The 19367-nt window shown below is 49.2% G+C and overlaps 1 protein-coding gene across 1 annotated transcript in view; it reads right to left on the bottom strand.

The window, feature by feature from the left end:
* Window positions 1–19367, bottom strand: part of LOC119624861 (uncharacterized) — a 349687-nt gene that overhangs the window by 242150 nt on the left and 88170 nt on the right. The gene's annotated exons all lie outside the window — the stretch shown is intronic.

Genomic DNA, 19367 nt, shown 5'->3' with positions numbered 1-19367 from the left:
GTACTTGAGGAAGCTAAGGCAGGAGAATCACTCGAGCTCTGGAGTTGAAGACCAGCATGGGCAACATAGCAAGAGCCTGTCTCAGCTGGGCATGGTCGTTCATGCCTGTAATCCCAGCACTTTGGGAGGCCGAGTCAGGTAGATCACGAGGTCAGGAGTTTGAGACCAGTCTGGCCAACATAGTGGAACCCTGTCTCTACTAAAAATACAAAAAGTTAGCTGGGCGTGGTGGTGGGTGCCTGTAAACCCAGCTACTTGGGAGGCTGGGGCAGGAGAATCGCTTAAAGCCGGAAGGCAGAGGTTGCAGTGAACCATGATCGTGCCACTGCACTCCAGCCCAGTAGACAGTGGAAGACTCCATCTCAAAAAAAAAAAAAAAGACCCTGTCTCTACAAAAAGTAAACAAATTAGTCAAGCGTGGTAGCACACACTTAAAGTCCCAGCTATTCAGGAGGCTGAGAGAGGAGAATCATTTGAGCCCAGGAGCTCAAGGTTACAAGGAGCTATGATAGCACCACTATTCTCCAGCCTAAGCAAGACCCTGTCACAAAAAAAAAAAAAAAAAAAAAAACCTTCAAGTGTAGTCACAAGAGAAAAACAATAAAAAAGAAACCAAGTGGTGACTCAAAGTCACAGTACTGCTTACTGTACATTAGTAGATTTCATAGAAAACTACCATAATGACCACCATCTATTAGGCAGTTGCAGTTCTGGAAATCCTTGTACAATAATCGTTCCTTTAGAGAATACAGGCTTGAAATTTTCCATCAAAAATAGAAAGTCCACTTTGACATCCAGCCTTTTGGCCAACGTTTAAGATGTCTGTTTTCAAAAAGTACCCGTGTTAAAACTTGTCTCCATATCACTCACACGCATTCTGCAGAAGGTAACCTATGCCCAAACTGAAACCTCAAGACCATCTTTTATTTTTATTTATTTATTTGAGACAGAGTCTCACTCTGTCAACCAGGCTGGAGTGCCGTGGCACAATATCCGCTCACCGCAACCTCCGCCTCCCAGGTTCAAGTTGATTCTCCTGCCTCAGCCTTCCTAGTAGCTGGGATTACAGGCGCCCGCCAACACGCCCGGCTAATTTTTGTATTTCTAGTAGAGACATGAAATACACCATGTTGTATTTCACCATGTTGGACTGGCTGGTCTTAAACTCCTGACCTCAAATGATCCAGCTGCCTCAGCCTCCCAAAGTGCTGTGATTGTAGGTGTGAGCCACCGCACCTAGCCTAAGATCACCTTTCGGTGACAACTTTGAATCTTTGGAGATTTCTCACACCAAAGATGATAACCGAATTCAGAATCATGGATCCCTGACAGCACTCCAAAGATTCTTAACATTCAACTCCATTCTCTTTATTTCCTTAATTCTCATTTCCTCTCTTCTCAACCCAGAGTTTAACTTCATCCCAGTCCACCATATGAATCAGAGCACTTTGAAGATTCATTTGAAGATGGTTTCAACTCACAAAAGAAAACACAAATGATTTAATATCCTTTGTGTTTAATTTACTCATTCGACCAATATTTATGAAACTTCTTCTATGTGCCAGGCAATGCCAGGAGAGGGAAGAACATGAGGGTAAAAAAACAAATAGGATGTTCCTCCCTATTTGTCCCTAATTGCTTTTTTTTTTTTTTTTTTTGAGGGAGTCTCACTCTGTCACCTAGATTGAGTGCAGTGGCATGATCACTGCACACTGCAGCTTCCAATTCCCGAGCTCAGCTGATTCTCCCATCCCCTCCTCTTTCACCTACTGAGTAGCTGGGACTATAGGCACACACCACCACACCCAGCTAATTTTTTATTTTTTGTAGAGATGGGGCCTCACTACGTTGTCCAGACTGGTCTTAAACTCCTGGACATACTCCATCCTCCTGCCTCAGCCTCTAAAAGTGCTGGGATTACAGGCATGAGCCACCATGCCCCAGCCTGTCCCTAACTGTTGAGAGTCCCTGGGGGAACCAAGCTGCCTCTTCTTGTAACCAATGTCATCAAGAGCCCAAAAGAAGTCTTATTCATCTCGGTATCCCAGTACAATGTAGGCAGATGGGAAGGACTCTCGGATTATTATTATATAACTATTATTACTATTTTTTAGGCAGGGTCCTGCTCCGTCTCCCAGGGTGAAGTGTAGTGGCATAATATTGGCTCACTGCAACTTCTTCCTCCTGTATTCAGCAAGTCTCCTGCCTCAGTCTCTCGAGTAGCTGGGATTACAGGTGCCTACCACCATGCTCAGCTAATTTTTAGCAGACAGGGTTTCGCCATGTTGGCCAGGCTGGTCTCAAACTCCTGACCTCAAGCAATCCACCTGCCTCGGCCTCCCAAAGTGCTGGAATTACAGGCATGAGCCACCATGCCCAGCCCTCAGATTTTTTTAGCCTCAGTTTCAGTAGCTAATCTATCAAATGGGATGACACAAGGATAGAAGGTTTCCCTCCCACCCCAGGCACAGCGGTTAGGAGAGCACTCTAGGCCTAAATGTTAGGCTTGCTCCTGACTGGCTGTGTAGCCAGGACCAGGTACTGTGACTCTCTAAACCTTAATTTCCTTAACTATTGAATGGGGATAATGATAATACTCCACTGTCATTGACTTATTTAGTCTTCAACAAAAACTCCATTTTAGTACTCAACAAAAACTCCACTGGGGCCAGGCGCAGTGACTCATGCCAGTAATCCCAGCACTTTGGGAGGCTGAGGCAGGCGGATCACTTGAGGTCAGGAGTTCGAGACCAGCCTGACCAATATGGAGCAACTTCGTCTCTATCAAAAATACAAAAGTAGCTGGGCATGGTGGCAGGCGCCTGTAATCCCAGCTACTCGGGAGGCTGAGGCAGGTGAGGCAGGGGAATCGCTTGAACCTGGGAGGTGGAGGTTGCAGTGAGCCAAGATCATGCCATTGCACTCCAGAGCGAGACTCCGTCTCAAAAATACATATATGTGTGTGCATATGTGTGTGTGTGTGTGTGTGTGTGTTTGTGTGTACAGTTGGCTGGAAGCACTTAGGGTCCTAGGCCTGCCACGTAGTGTCTATAAAAGCCTTCCCAGGACACCCAGCCACCTTTCCCAGCCACCCCAGCATACCCGCTAAGCCCTACACATCACATGACCCATCAAAGTCCTCCACACACCAAAAGGACACTCATCCTACACCCTGGGTGGAGGGCAGATATGGAAATTCTTCCTTTCAGGGAAGAGGGGTGCCCACTCTCGTTTTTCTAGAAACATAGGGTCCTCAAGTTTCTCGCTCTACTTTTGATAAAGATGTAGGCACAAGAAATACTTCTCATCTCTCATGTCTAAAAGAATAACAATGGAATGAACTTGAATATAAATGGCAACGTCAGGTGGCCTGGTCAGGGAGGGGCGAGATTATGGAGAAGGGAGTGGGGCATGACCAGGGGACACTGCTTGTGGGCTCCAGCCAGGGCGGCTGCACAGGTGTGGGGCCCCCCCCGCTACCGGCCATACCTTTCATGCCTCCGCTCCCCATGAGGGAAGCCAGAAATGTTCATTTTCACATGAGGTCTATCCATTTCTACAGGTGAGTGATTAGTTTAAAGGACAATTGTTTCAGACACAGGCCCAAGAAAAATGCTGTCCTGAGCAACCTGGCTGCTGGGGGTTCCCACTCAGTCCGCCGAGGCCTGAGATGACGGGAGGTCACCGAGAAAGGTGCTCTCCGGCCTCTCCTGGGGAGTGTGTTATGAAGGCAGATTCCAATCCCCTCACCCGCTTGCAGATGCCCCCTTCCCGGGAGAGGGAAGGGCTACACTTTAGAAGCACCGCTCTAGTCCGGCGTCTGCCAGGTCCAGCAGAAAGAGCCCCCACAAAGCCAGCTGACTAAAGGAGGGCGAAGCTGGAACCTGAACCCTAGAGGGTTTCTCGAAGGCCAGAGACACCTTACAGACTCAACAAGTCTAAGTTTCCCCTAGGAGTCAACGAGCTAGCCAAGTTCCGCACACCACGACCCATTCCCATCCCCCAAGCTCCAGACACTAACCCTTAGGGGTCCTTACTAAAGTCAAGGCCCCCAGCTGCTTCTCCATCCACCTCGGTGATGAAACCCCTCGGGGCTTTACCGGCTCAATTCACAATGACAGCAGGACTCCTAAGAACACTTTTGTTTCCCCTTAATAGTTGGCTTCCTGCACTGCAGACAGCTTTGGTCCTTAGGGAAGATTCCAGCAGTCACGTGGGAGAAAGAGAGACAGAGTGAGGAGAGAAACCTAACGAATCAGGTAGTTTAGAATAGTAAACTGAGTTAGACAGGTCTGGGTCAAATCCCAGACATGCTGCTTTCTAGCTCTGTGATTCTGAGTCAGTGTCTTCTCCTACTACACCTTCGGTTTCTTCAACCGTGAAATGGGTATAAGCACAGCATCAGCATCTTTGGGTCAGGACAAGAATTCACAACCTCGGTGCACACTGAGCATGCTGGCCTGTGCCAATGGATAAGTGGCATTCCTGCACCTGCTTCTTCATGGTATCGGGGAGATTCTCAAGGTCATTTCAAGACACTCACAAAGTACGCAAGACACAGGAGATGTGTACGCTCTTCCTGTGGCCCTGCCGGGACACGCGACCCAGCCCTCTCCTCCCAAAATCTTGCCCGGTTCACTCCTGTCTGGACTTGCTGAATCACCACCCTGGCTGCCTTCCTGGAACTCGGCTGCTGACTTGAATTGAACTCTCCGATGCTGGATCCTGTGAGGCGGATCGAGATTGAGGAATATGTCCCTGAATGCCTGGCATCCGGCCACAGCTCTGTAAAATGACCAGGGCACGAAAGACCTAGAGTGTCTCTTTAGCATCAGAGAGGGTCACATGACAATTTGGGACCCCTTTAAATGCTCTGAGGGACAGGAAAGCCCAGGAGGGTCTCACAAAGCACTCACTGTCCAGTCCAGGGCTGCGCCGTGACTCAGAGGCCTTACTGCTGAGTGATGACTCAGCGGCCCAGTGCAGAGCCAGGGCAGCGGTGAGCAAGGCCCTGAGCTGCCTCCAGGAGCAGGGGGGTCTCGTGCCAGGCAGGCCGGGCTCAAGTCAGTCCAGAAGAATGCCCCCTGCCCTCCGCCTGTGCCCACTGCCGGAGACTCATGCAGCTGGCATCCCAGCAGTGCCACATGATCTACCTGTCCCTGCGCCAGGGTAAACAGGCAAGAAACAGGAGCTCTGCTTCCCGGCTGCCGCAGGGGCGAGGTCATGCCTACGTAGGGCAAGGCCGTGCTGATTGGAGGAGGGTGGGCACCTTGGGGCAGGAAATGGCTGGGATACCAGCAGGCCTCCTTGCCAGGCTGAATCAAGCTGGCACATGGGGCTGGGGACAGAGCAGCCGGGAAGAGAAAACGCAGGACAGAAAAGGGCAGGACAGAACAAGGACCATGGGGTGGGGGCCGGGGTAAAGGAAGGGTCAGTGAAAAGCTGGGATGTAAACAACGCTATAAGATGCTCAGAGACTTAAATAGCATCGTGCCCCGCCTTTCTTCCCTCTCTCTTTATTGACTTTTTTTTTGAGACAGTGTTTTGTTTTTTTGTTTTGTTTTGTTTTGTTTTGTTTTTTGTTTTTTGTTTTGAGACAGGCTACAGTGCAGCAGCACGATCTCGGCTCATTGCAGCCTCCGCTTCCCAGGTTGGAGTGATTCTCCTGCCTCAGCCTCCTGAGTAGCTAGGAGTACAGGCGCCCACCACCATGCCCAACTGATTTTTGTATTTTTAGTACAGACAGGATTTCACCATGTTGCCCAGGTTGGTCTCGAACTCCTGATCTCAGGTGATCCCCCAGCTTTGATCTCCCAAAGTGCTGGGATTACAGGCTCGAGTCATCACGTTAAAGCTCAGTTATGACCATGTGCCCAACATTCAGGTCACACCACACCCCTACGGAAAGCCTCTACCTCAACTAGACTGAGCTAAAGAGCCCCCTCAAAATCACTTGTGGGGGGCCTCCACTGCTGCTAGCCCTTAGGTCAACCTGAGCCTCCACCAGCAGAATCTCCTTCAGCCCATTCCATTTCTTCTCTCAAAATCCTATGCTGCTCACATTCCACCTCTTCCAGGAAGCCTTCCTAGAGTTTCAGGAGTCACTTTCCCCTGCCTCCTGCTGGGCATGGTTCTTTTCACAATTGCATTCTGGGAATTCTCTGGGAGGCTACATCTTGTCTCCTCACTTGAAGCCCTGGCCTGGGAAGACTCGCTCTCCTTCTACTGTGTACTTCAAGGCTCCGGCCACAGCCTATCTTGCCCATGGGAGATGCTCGATAAACTTATGCCAGCCGGGACTTTCCCTGATCTGAAATCTGTACATCATGAGAGAGAACCTTGTCTGTTCTCCCAGCAACCACTACGCCAGCCAAAGTCACACTCAGCCACTGTTTCCTGAGTCCCTCTCCACGTCAGCTGGACCCGGTGCCAGGCGCCACAGAGGCAGTGAGGACCAAGTCCTGTGGGCCTGCCTCGAGGGCCCCACTGTCTAAGGGGAGAAGCCAGATCATCAGAACATGTCATGACATATGGCCAGAACCTAGAGAACAGCGGGTACCAGGCTGCTGTGCGGATGGGGAGGGAGGAAGGCTGGGCAGGCTTCTTGAATAGTAATAAAGGACCAACAACATCAGCTCATATTTATTGAGCTTTTAGTGCGTGCCAAGGGCTCCTGCCTTAATCCTGATAGCAAACTTGCCAGGACACCAGGCACTGTACCACTCACTTGACATATGTTAACTCGTTCAAACACCAACCCTATGAAATAGATACTGTTAAAATCTCCTATTTCACACATGAGAGAGCTGAGAGCCAGAGAAGTTAATATCATACAAGATCACACAGGTGGATTCAAACCTCAGCAGGCTAGAGGCAGAGTCCATGCACTGACCACTTCGCCTCACTGCCTCTCTGCCTCAAGGCCTCCAAGCAGGAGAATGACATGCCCAGAGGAGTTTGGATGACTTGCCCAAGGTCCTAAGATTACTCATGACAAGGAGAGTCACCAGCCCGCTAAACATCCAAGTGTCTCTCCAATGGGCTCCCACGGGCTTCAGCATTAGTGCAATGCAGCTTTCTGACGCCAGACTCTGCCTTGGAAGCTGCTGATCACGCTGTCTTCCAGCTGCAGTCACTGCTGCTACAGTTCGGAATCCCACACAAAGTAAACACAATTCATCACAGCACTTACTGCAGTGACTCAGTCCCAGGAATTCTGTCACCAGAAATCGAGGCAGCTCCCCGACTGCCGCTGAGCCTGGGAATGGGCTACCTAGAGTCACCTATGGTCAGCCAACAGGCCAGGCTAGCTCCAGATCACCTTTGAAAAGTGCTGGCTGAGCTGCAGCCCTTGGAGATCGAGAGATGAGCCCTCACTTCAGGGTCATCACTCACTTCCCACCTAGGATGGCAAGAACAGAGACTATGAGCATGGTGTGGCAACCGGTCTAGAGAATGTGACAGGTTTCTCCAATGAACCAGTCCAGAGCAGCAGGGGCCACAGAGCATAGAGCCCCCAGAAAGACCTCTTGTCCCAACCTCACTCCTGCATGGAGAAACCATGGTTAGAGCCTCTACAGCCTGAGTCATGATGAATGAGCGCCTGGCTCAAGTCTCATCTCTGAGACTCTGGACCCCAGGTGCAGATTCACCCTCCTGAAAGGCTGGGATGAAATGACTCCCGCTGCTTGCCAAGGAGAGGTTACCCCTGCAGTGACTAGGTCTCTGACCTCACAGTGGAGGCAGAAGAGGCCACATCCAGGGAATGGCTGTGTCGGTGCACCATGGATTACAGGCCAATTGGTGCTACGCTCTCGGCTGAGTGTTTTGCTACATCGTCTCATTTGCTTGCCAAAAGCCTGTAAAGTCCATACTATTATATTATCCCCAGGGTACAGATGAGGGCCATGGGCGGGGGTGGCCCAAAGGAGTTAAGCAACCGGGTCACACTGCTTGGGACTGAATTTGCATTAGAAACTCAAGATTCTCTAATTCCACGGCCCTAGTTCCTACCACGCACACCCAGTGCACCCCAAAGAAAGGGAGAAACAAAAACTTCAGAAGAGCACCCACCCCAAACGAATACATCAATTAGGGTGACACTTATAGAGGAGGCCATGTGGCAAACAAGCCAGGAAATGACTCACAACACCCAGATTCGCCACCCACCTGTCAAAGTTTATATTTAAAATTGAATTTCTTCCATCCCCAGTCTTTTTTTTGTTGTTTGCTTTGATTTGTTCTGAATTCCTGTTTTAATATAAAATGCTTAAAAATGCTTAGAAGCTTTTTCATAACTACATTTTATCTTTTTTTTTTTTTCTTTTTGAGATGGAGTCTCCCTCTATCACCCACGGTAGAGTGCTATGGTGTGATCTTGGCTCACTGCAACCTCCAGCTCCTGGGTTCAAGTCATTCTCCTGCCTCAGCCTTCCGAATAGCTGGGATTACAGGCAACTGGCTAATTTTTGTGTTTTTAGTAGAGGCGGGGTTTTGCCTTGTTGGCCAGGCTGGTCTTGAACTCAGGTGATCCACCCACCTCAGCCTCCCCAAGTGCTGGAATTACAGGCATGAGCCACCGCTCCTGATCATAACTACATTTTCTTAACTTAAAAAGGCACTGCGACATTATTTCCACAGTTACCCAACCAATGAGTCTACATAAAAAATGAAAGAACAAAATTCACATCAATCTTACTTGTATAATCTCATGTGCAGACACCAATTATGTCAGGCCAAGTCACTATTCTTAACATCTGCGAAGCTGGCTCTCCATGGGTCCACACCATCACTGTGTCATACTATGCAAACTGCAGTGCTCTGTGGTATGAAATCTACACCAATCATTTTCACCATTGGTTATCTTTTTTAGGATACCTGAACCAGAGCTGTGGCATCATAACCAAAAATGCAAACATGTGCCCCCGACAGATGCTGGTGGCCTGAGTTTCCAGTCAGGTTTCCAATGTGTATCAAAGAAGCCGCAGAGATTACAAATCTTTTCCAAAATAAAGGTTCCTTTTCCAGGTCAAAGTACTACTCCCTGATAACCTAGGTTGTAAAACAGACTGACCGCTAGGTTCTCTTAAAGGGAGGCACACCTTTGCCTAACTGCCCTAGAGTGGGTGGTATAGAGAGCAGCACTCTCCCAAATGGCCTTTAAGGAAGTTTCCAGTCCCTCAGGGCCCCTCACGCCCCTCACATACCCACAGGCTCATACACATGTAGTGACAGGCTGTGCACCCATGCATATGCACACAGGAGCACACACACACATATGTACAGGCTGTGCACCCATGCATATGCACGCAGGAGCGCACACACACATATGTACCGGCTGTGCACCCATGCATATGCACGCAGGAGCGCACACACACATATGTACCGGCTGTGCACCCATGCATATGCACGCAGGAGCACAAATACACATACATACAGGCTGTTCACCCATGCATATGCACGCAGGAGCACAAATACACATACGTACAGGCTGTGCACCCATGCATGTGCACGCAGGAGCACACACACATATGTACAGGCTGTGCACCCATGCACATGCACACAGTCTTTCTCTTTTCTTATTTTCAAGTGTCCCTGATTCTTATTCCACCTTCTTTTACCTTGATGGCATAACCAGGAGTGTGATGATAGCTACCACTTCATAGGAACGGCAAGGCCCTAGAAGTTTTTCATAGGATCCTACCTTTATCTGATTGAAAACCAGTCTTTCCACCTCCTCGGAACACCTTGCTTTGAAAGCTGGGCCAAGCTGCAAGTTCTGCCTAATCCTCAATAAGTGCAAGCCTAGGAGGATCCCCAGAACTGTTTTTCACCCGTGGTTTACTTCCACTTTGTCACCAAACTACTCTGACCGTGTCTTAGAGGCACTGAAAAGGTAAAGGTCTCCCAAAACCTAAGGAAAAGAACAGAAAACAGCCTGGCTGTAGCCTTGGCCAGGGTCTGCCGGCCTAAAACCTCCAGGCTCCCCAGGCGGACATTATCTGCCGCCTACTCTCTAACCCCCTTCCCTTGTCTTTGGCAAACTCACTAAATGAACACACGCTCTTCCTACTGAGCCAGGGCACTGTAAGACTCTCAGCAGCCACCCAACCAATCAGAGTAGGCACCGGGAAAGAGACTGTGCTCCTGTCTGCGTATGCATGGGTGCACAGCCTGTACATATGTGTTTGTGTGCTCCCGCTTGCATCCCCTTCCCAGCAATTCAGCGTCACACAGGAGAGCCCCTGGGATCTGACTCCCAGCTGTGTCTCCAACCCCACCTCTCTTCAGCGTGGTCCACACCATGCCCTGGGGAGGGCTTCAGTCCTCTCTAGGCCTGGACCTCTTCCCCTGTGTTGCTCCCCTAAGGCCCAGCAACATCCCAGAGGACCTTTCCACACTGTGCGGGCATCATGTCCTCTGCCAGGCTGTACCAGTACCACCCTGAGCACAGCTGTTCCCACAGCCCTTTATTGGAGCACTAGGGGTAGTGGTCACCAGCTTTTCCAGTTTTGAGGGGTATTGGTCAAATTTGTTTTTGTTTGTTTGTTTGTTTTCTGAGACAGAGTTTCGCTCTTGTTGCCCAGGCTGGAGTGCAATGACGTGATCTCGGCTCACCGCAACCTCCGCCTCCCAGGTTCAAGCAATTCTCCTGCCTCAGCCTCCCAGGTAGCTGGGATTACAGGTATGCACCACCACGCCCGGCTAATTTTGTATTTTTAGTAGGGATGGGGTTTCTCCATGTTGGTCAGGCTGGTCTTGAACTCCCGACCTCAGGTGATCTGCCTGCCTCAGCCTCCCAAAGTGCTGGGATTACAGGTGTGAGTCACCGCGCCCAGCCAATTTTGTGGTTTTTGAGAGAGATGAGGTCTTGCTATGTTATGTTGCCCAACCTGGCCTCAAACTCCTGGGCTCAAGTAATCCCCCTGCCTCAGCCTCCCCAGCAGCTGGGACTACAGACACATGCCACCACACCTGGCTTCGGTCTTCGGTCGGGTGTATTATAGGGATATGCAACTGGGATTTATATCAGTCGTGTGGATAGAACATAACCTTGACATGTGATAAGAACTGACGTTTTACCTCTGGGGTCTCCCTCCCAAAAACGCATAACCCCAGTCGAATCATGACAAGGTTATAAATTTTTTTAATTAAATGTACGATGGATAATATACTCAACATTTGAGCTGCTCCCGATTTTGTTCAATATATTCATGCTTCAAAATTCAATTGATACCCAAAGATACACCATCAAAAGTCTCTTTCACAGTCTGAGGTTGCAGCGAGCTATGATCACACCACTGCATGCCAGCCTGGGCCACAGAGCGAGACCCTGTCTCTGAAAAGAAAAAAAAAAAAAATCTTCACGCATCTTCCTCCCTAACCCAGTTTCCCCTCCCCGCATCTCCCTCCTCCTACCACACACGGGCCACCACCACTTGTGTTGGTTTCTTGTGTATCCTAACAGAGTTTGTGCAAAGACACATTTTTATATCCCCTCTACACCCACGCTTTTTTTTTGCAGAAAAGATGGCACGCCATACTCCCCGCTCCACACTGTGCTTTTTGTGTCCACAATACATCCTGAGATCTGCCCATGTTTGTGCACACAGCACGTCCTCATTCTTTTCCGCATCTTGCCGAGTACAATGTGTCATCATTTGCCGAACCAGTCTTCAATCCACAGATGTTTGAGTTACTCCCAGTCTTTTGCTATTATAAAAATTCTCCAGCCGGGCGCGGTGGCTCATGCTTGTAATCCCAGCACTTTGGGAGACCGAGGCGGGTGGATCACCTGAGGTCGGGAGTTCAAGACCAGCCTGAGCAACATGGGGAAACCCCGTCTCTACTAAAAATACAAAAATTAGCCAGGCATGGTGGCGCATGACCTGTAATCCCAGCTACTCAAGAGGCTAAGGCAGGAGAATCGCTTGAACCCGGGAGGCGGAGGTTCCGGTGAGCTGAGATCGCGCCATTGCACTTCAGCCCGGGCAAAAAGAGCGAAACTCCGTCTCCAAAAAAAAAAAAAAAAAAGCTCCATGAATAACCTCAGGCACTGTTCTTTTCCTACAAATATCTGTAGGTTATCTCTATAGGGGAAATATCCCAGTGTTCCAACATGAGATGGCCAGGTCAAAGGGTACATGTTTTTGTAGTTTGGATAGAGAATGCCAAAAGGCCATAATTCCTTCCAAAGGGCCACACCAACTTACATTCCATCCAGCAATACAGCTCTTGCCATAAACAGAACGCATCACCAACACATGTATTATACAACCTTGGTATTTTTTATCTGTATTTCTTTTTTTATTATTGGGTAGAGCAACTTATCAAAGTGCCATTTGGGGCCAGGTGTGGTGGCCAAGAGTTCGACCTGCCTGGCCAACATGGTGAAACCCTATCTCTACTAAAAATACAAAAATTAGCCAGGTGTGGTGGTGGGCATCTATAATCCTAGCCATTCCAGAGGCTGAGGCAGGAGAATTGCTTGAACCTGGGAGGTGGATGTTGCAGTGAGCCGAGATCTCACCACTGCACTCCAGCCTGGGAGACAGAGCAACACTCCACCTCAAGAAGGAAAAAAAAAAAAGCCCGTGTGCAATGGCTCACGCTTGTAATCCCAGCACTTTGGGAGGCCAAGGTAGGCGGATCACCTGAGGACAGGCGTTCAAGACCAGCCTGGCCCACATGGTAAAACCCTGTCTCTACTAAAAATACGAAAAAAAAATTTGCTGGGTGTGGTGGCAGGCACCTGTAATCCCAGCTACTTGGGAGGCTGAGGCAGGAGAATCGCTTGAATCCGAAAGGCAGAGGTTGCAGTGAGCCGAGATTGCGCCACTGCACTCCAGCCTGGGCAACACCTCAAAAAAAAGAGTACCATTTGGGACTCCTTTCCTGTGAGCTGTCTTTATATTGTGCAGACCCATTTCCCATACAGCAGTCAGCTACACCAGCTGCCACTCCGCCATGAGCTAGACTCCGTGGGTGGTGGGTGCAGCTTGGAAACACACAGCACAGGCTCCAGTCATCAGGGAGTTGATCCAGGAGAATGCTCACATGTAAAAGAAGGCTGCAGCCTGAGGGAACATGCAGTAGGAATGCGAGGTAAGAGCAAGGATCATTCTAGAAAGGAAAAGCTCACTTAGAAAGTGGGATTAACCACAGCCTCCAAGTACTACCTGCTCCTTGGAGAGATAGGAGAACAGGAAAGCTGCCCCACAGAGGTAATCTTGTTTAGTAGGAAGATAAGGCCAAAGACACCATGGACACCCACCGGGGCCTCGACACAAGCCAAGAAACTGGGTCTTACCGTGTAAACATGGAGAACTCTCTCGCCTGTCCTTTCTTTCCATTCTACTGACATTTCCAGATCGGTTACTTTGCACACTTTTATGATCACTTAGTAGCTCTTAAAGCTCCAATCACCTGAAGAGAGCCCTTACAAAGCATATGTGTAGCCCTGGAGGGGTCCAGGATGTGTGCTTGGGAAAGGCTCCAGGGTGAGTGATTCCCGCGGGCATCTCTGATAAACGACTACCAACCAGCTCAGGGCTGACAGGGCCAGCACAGCCTCCCTGAGACCCTGCTAAGAACAGGCCTTTCAAAGTGTGGGTGGGATGTGACAGAGAAGCCAAGACAAACAGGAGTGACCTTTCTGCCGAGTTTTGTTCAAGTGAGAGAGAAAATCGCCAGTGCCAGAGAGATGTCCACCTTGGAAATCTCTTTTGAACACAAAATCCTCGCCAGGCCTGGAGGCTGTGGATGGAAAAACAGAACACTCTGTTCTGCAATTATCTCAGGTCTACTAAGAATTCTCCCCAAGACCAGAGACACCCTGGGCAGTTAGTTCATCTGCATGTCTAATGTATTATTTATGCCCCTGCCAGCTTCCAGAATGCTCTGGGTCCTATCACTTGCATAACCCCATCCAGTAGGTGGAAGATGATAATGTTGAGTCTGCTATATAAGTATGCTTGGGGTCAAGGACTAGCAATCTTAAGTTCCTAGACTCACACAGTATTTTTGGCCAGCCATTCCTCTCCGTTTCAGCATACAGTGGGTCTAGGCTTTCAAATGCTTCAAATGCTGTTAAACCTCCTCCTCCTCCTCCCCACTTTCACCCTCTCCCTTTTGTCCCAGCCAGTCCACCAAAGAGCCACTCCTGTATCTCGGGCATGACTGCTCGAAAGCCATGAGGGTCTCCCTTTTCTATAAAGACTCAAGACAACACTCTTCATTTAGGCCATTCATGCGACAATAATCTAGATCCAAGCTCAGTCCCCAGCTCCTCACTCTGACCATTAGCTCCAAGGAATGAAGCCTCCACAATGAAGCCAGTGCTTTAGGCCCCCAGTGCCATCCCCCATCACCACACACACCTTATTTCTCAGTTTTTATACCATGCAAAGGGCTAAATTCTAAACATATCTCCTTTAAGAAACCTTTCCCCACTACTACAACCAACACCCCACACACATAGAACATCTGCTAGGTTCCAGGCACTGTCCCAGGCAGTGAGATGCATGTAAAACACACCTCCATTCCTACCCAAGAAGTTCAGTCAAGTGGATGCATTCTGATGCAAGAGGATGAAAAGGGCTCTATTCACAGTTAACACAGGGATCTCTGGCAGCCTCTTCTAAAGCCTGGAAGTCAGGGAGAACTTCCTGGGGGAGGTGCATGAGTTGCATCTTTAGGAAGCAAAGAATACAATAAAAGGTTACAAGAGGTTGTGTTAGTTGTAGAGGAATGGGTGGAGACGAGCTGAGTTTCTAAGGTCTCATGGGCAAGGGACAGAAGGACAACAAACTGTGTGCAACATGCCCACCCAAGAGCACAGATGCACAAATAAAGGTGGTCTTGGCTCTGCCCACTGCTTCACATTTGTCATTTCAGACCCATTATGAGCCTGCAATCAGGACTGGGCAGCTTTTCCCATTCACGAGAGGGCACCACATTCTGCTAACTCATGCAAATAGATCCTTTTAATAATGTAGACATGCATCCATAATTCAGAGGCTAGGAGGCTCCCCAAAGAAACCATGAAGAATATCAACAATCCCCTGCCACAGGACTTAGCAGCTTTGGAAGGCAAGGCACAGTCCAAACAGCCACTCTGGAAAGAAAGGCGCTTCTCTCAAGCAATCTGTACAAAGCTCCCTGTGAATACATCATATCTAGTCTCCCCAGGAAGACCAGGGATGCCCACCTCCTGTTAAAAAACAGCCAAACAGGCATCTCTCAAGAGCCGTTTGATTTACAAATGCCTGGCAATGATAAACCTCTTCCAACCATATTACCTGTTTTGTTGTTTTGTTTTGTTGTTTGTTTGTTTGTTTTTTGAGACAGAGTCTCACTCTGTTGCCTAAGTTGGAGTGCAGTGGCATGACCCCAACTCACCGCAACCTCCACCTCCCGAGTTCAAGCCATTCCCCTGCCTCAGCCTTCTGAGTAGCTGGGATTATAGGCATGCGCCATCACACTCGGTTCATTTTTGTATTTTTGGTAGAGACGGATTTTTGCCACGTTGGCCAGGCTGGTCTCAAACTACTGACCTCCAGTGATCCACCCACCTCAGCCTCCCAAAGTGCTGGGATTACAGGCATAAGCCACTGTGCCTGGCCCATATCACCTATTTTTATCCTCACAACCTGTCTGGTGGGTAGGGTCCTACCTGTCACTTCTGTAGACCAGGAAACTGGGGCTCTTGCCTATTGGCCATATGTTCAGAAGACTCCAGAGGGGTGTTGTGACCTGGCCTTCTAGCCCTATGCTACCTGCTTTCTACTATATGAACTCTAGGAAGTTGAGCACTAGGCAATCCCTTAAGGCCACCTCATTCAACTCCCTTTGAGACCCCACCCAGGAGCTGGGGGCATCTGTGACTTGTTGGTGACCCATCTCACTCAGATGCTATCTCCTGAAATTGATTAATTGGCTCGGGGATGAAAAGGTCTCTTCTGAAGCGAGAGGGAGGGCTGGTGCACACTGATCACTTCATTACTGGCCCTGTCCCACCCTCTTTGGAAGAGGGGACAGATGACTCTCCAAGAGGGCGGGGTCTTGGAGAGACTCGGCCTCTCTGTGAAGTCCAGAGTTGCTACTTGGGAATGAGGAGACAAAAAATTCAACACAGGCCATGCACAGTGGCTCACACCTTTAATCCCAGCTCGCTGGGAGGCTGAGGTGGTAGGATTGCTTGAAGCCAGGAGTTCAAGACCAGCCTGAGCAATAAAGAGAGACCCTATCTCTACAAAAAAAACCTTAAATTAAAAAAAAAAAATACCCTGGCATGGTAGTGCACACTTGTATCCCCAGCTATTCAGGAAGCTGAGGCAGGAGGATCACTGGAGCAAAGGAATTGAAACCTACAGTGAGATATGATTGTACTCCTGCACTCCAGCCTGGGCGATGGAGCAAAATTCTCTCTTAAAAAAAAAGAATTCAGAGCAATTCCATAAAAGAGCAAAGCCGCTTTCCAGTTTTTGTCTTAAAAACTCCAAATTGGTTAAAAAAAAATTTGATGAGGAAAGCATAAATTTCAGGGATTTAAAAAACTACTTCCACAAAAGTTTAAACGGGCCATACAACTTTTAAAAATAAAATAACAATATATATACAGATAAAAAATATAATAATAAATATAAATAAATAATAATCTTAAAATAACAACTTTAGCCAGGAGCAGTGGCTCACGCCTGTAATCCAAGCACTTTGGGAGGCCGAGAAGGGTGGATCACAAGGTTAGGAGTTCGAGACTAGCCTGGCCAACATGGTGAAACCCCGTCTCTACTAAAAAGACAAAAATTAGCTGGGGGTAGTGGGGCACGCCTGTGGTCCCAGCTACTCAGGAGGCTGAGGCATGAGAATCGCTTGAACCTGGGAGGCAGAGGTTGCAGTGAGCCAAGATCGTGCCACTGCACTCCAGCCTGGGTGACAGAGTGATACTGTCTCGGAAAGAAAAAAAAAAAGCAGGTGTGTAGCTCCTGGGTCAGATGATGAGGCATAAAATTGCGTCTGTGATGAGAAGTACACCAAGTCTGGGGTCAAGACTTGGATGCTATCACAGTTCTTACCTCAGCCATGGCATTTAGCCTCTTGCTGTCTAATTTCACCTCCTATAAAACGGAGCTAATAAGCCACATGTGGTGGCTCAGGCCTACAATCCCAGCACGTTGGGAGGCTGAGGTGGGCGGATCACTTGAGATCAGGAGTTCAAGACCAGACTGGCCAACATGGCAAAACCCCCTCTCCACCAAAAATACAAAAATTAGCCAAGCGTGGTGGTGCACGCCTGTAATCCCAGCTACTTGGGAGGCTGAGGCAGGAAGATCACTTGAACCTGGGAGGTGAAGGTTGCAGTGAGCCAAGATGGCATTACTGCACTCCAGCCTGGGTGACAGTGCAAGACTCTGTCTCAAGAAAAAAAATAAAAATAAAAATAAATGGGGCTAATAGTACCTATCTCCCCTTCCTTCAGGCCAAAAAGAGGTGGATGAAGATGTAACCCTGAGCTGAAAGGGAATCTGCTGAACAGGTACTATGTGCCGGGCACATGCCAAGCACTTCTCCCCTTACTCTCAAATGGCCTCTGATGTATACTTTCCCCATTTCATAAGACTGAGGACTCAAAGACAGCGAGCATTGTTCCCCAAACCACCCATTCCCAGAGCAAGTTTTGGGGCATACAAAGGTGAAAAAGAGGTTGCTGCCTGCAATCGGTTTCCAGATGACTTGGTGCCTTGGTCATGGCAGCAAAGCCTGACAGAACTGGAAGCTGTCTGAGCGGCCACCTCCTTCTTCACTTGCCATCCCACTCTAGTGTGTTCTCCCTCCCCTGGGCATCCTAAGAGAACCAGCTCATTAAAAGAGACTTGGCTGTAGTGTGGCCTGAGAAGATACTGGCAACTTTTCATTCCCTGGCCTGGACAGGACCAGCTTCCTGCATGGGCAGGGCCAGTTCAGTGCCACCCTCTTAGGGGAACAAATCCAGACAAGAAAGCTTTTGTGTGTCCAGCTCTGCGGAAGCACAGCCAGGAGAGCGGCAGGGTCCCCAAGGCCAGCGGCTGGTCCCACCAAGGTGTGGCCAGGGCTGCCAGCACAGGTCTCCTCCCTTTTGGAGCCAGTCTCCCGGCATCCCACACTATTTTAAGGCCTTTGGAGATCCAAACAGGATTCAAGGCTTGCCCAGGACGGCCTGTAAAAGTTTTCCACTGGAACAAAGATTTAAATGCTGTAACTCAAAACATGACTTTACAATGGGCTCTGATTATCAAACGTTCCAGAATATCCTCTTTTGAGACACACTGCTCCTTTCTCTTTCCTGTCGTTTACAGGCTGGCTGGCATGAGGCACGTAGTCTGGACTGGTCAGATGTCTCCTCTGAAGACGTTGGAAGAAAGGGCCTTTTCCTCCTCGGCACTCATCCTGAGAAAGGGAGAGGAAGGGGTGACTATTCACACCTAGCATAGAGAAAGACCTTCTCCTGATGGCAGTGGCCGTGATGCACTCATCAGCTCAAACCCTCCACTGGCTTCCTGCTCCTTCCAAAGAAAGCCAAAGGCCCCATGCAGTGTGGACTCCTGGCCTCTCTGACCTCACCTTCTACTCCCTTTACCTGCTCACTCCTCTCCAGCCATCGGGACCCCTTCATTCCCTGGGATATTCTCTAGTTCCCCTCCCTCCCGACTCAATCCATTGTCTTCTCTGTGCCAAGAAGCACATGTCTATGGGCTCCAACAACAGCTTCCCAGTGCTCTGGCCATCAGTTGTGTTCAGCCAATGGGAGGCACCAGCAGGAGGTCAGAGGGCAGAAGAAGGGAGAGTTCACAGTAGGAATGACAGGTCCCTTTCCACATGGCAGCGGCTGGGTCCCCCACACTGCAGCCAATCCTCCACAGCCCTGGCAACACTGTACCACCCCCATGATCCATGTTGGCTCCTTAATCTTCTCTGACACCTTCCCTAACACGTCTGTCCACAGTCTCTTCCTTAAACCTCCCTTTCTCAGCTAAGCCATCAGACCCTGCCTGAGGCACAGGCTCATGACCCATCTGGGTGTTTCCTGTGCCCCCTGCCTGCCTTATTATCCGGCTTCAAGTCCCAGCTCTGTCTTTTTTAATTATTTGTTTTATTTATTTTATTTTATTTTATTTTTTGAAATAGGGTCTCACTCTCTCACCCAGGCTGGAGTGCAGTGGCATGATCATGGCTCACTGCAGCCTTGACCTCCTGAGCTCAAGCCATCCTTCCACCTCAGCCTTCTGGGCAGCTGGGACCACAGGTCTATGCCACCATGCCTGGCTAATTTTTTATATTTTTAAATGGAGCTAATAAGCCACATTATTAGAGGTGGGGTCTCCCTCTGT

Source organism: Chlorocebus sabaeus, chromosome 8 (assembly GCF_047675955.1).
Source record: "Chlorocebus sabaeus isolate Y175 chromosome 8, mChlSab1.0.hap1, whole genome shotgun sequence".
Taxonomy (NCBI): Eukaryota; Metazoa; Chordata; class Mammalia; order Primates; family Cercopithecidae; genus Chlorocebus; species Chlorocebus sabaeus.
This window is presented reverse-complemented; position numbering and strand designations above follow the sequence as displayed.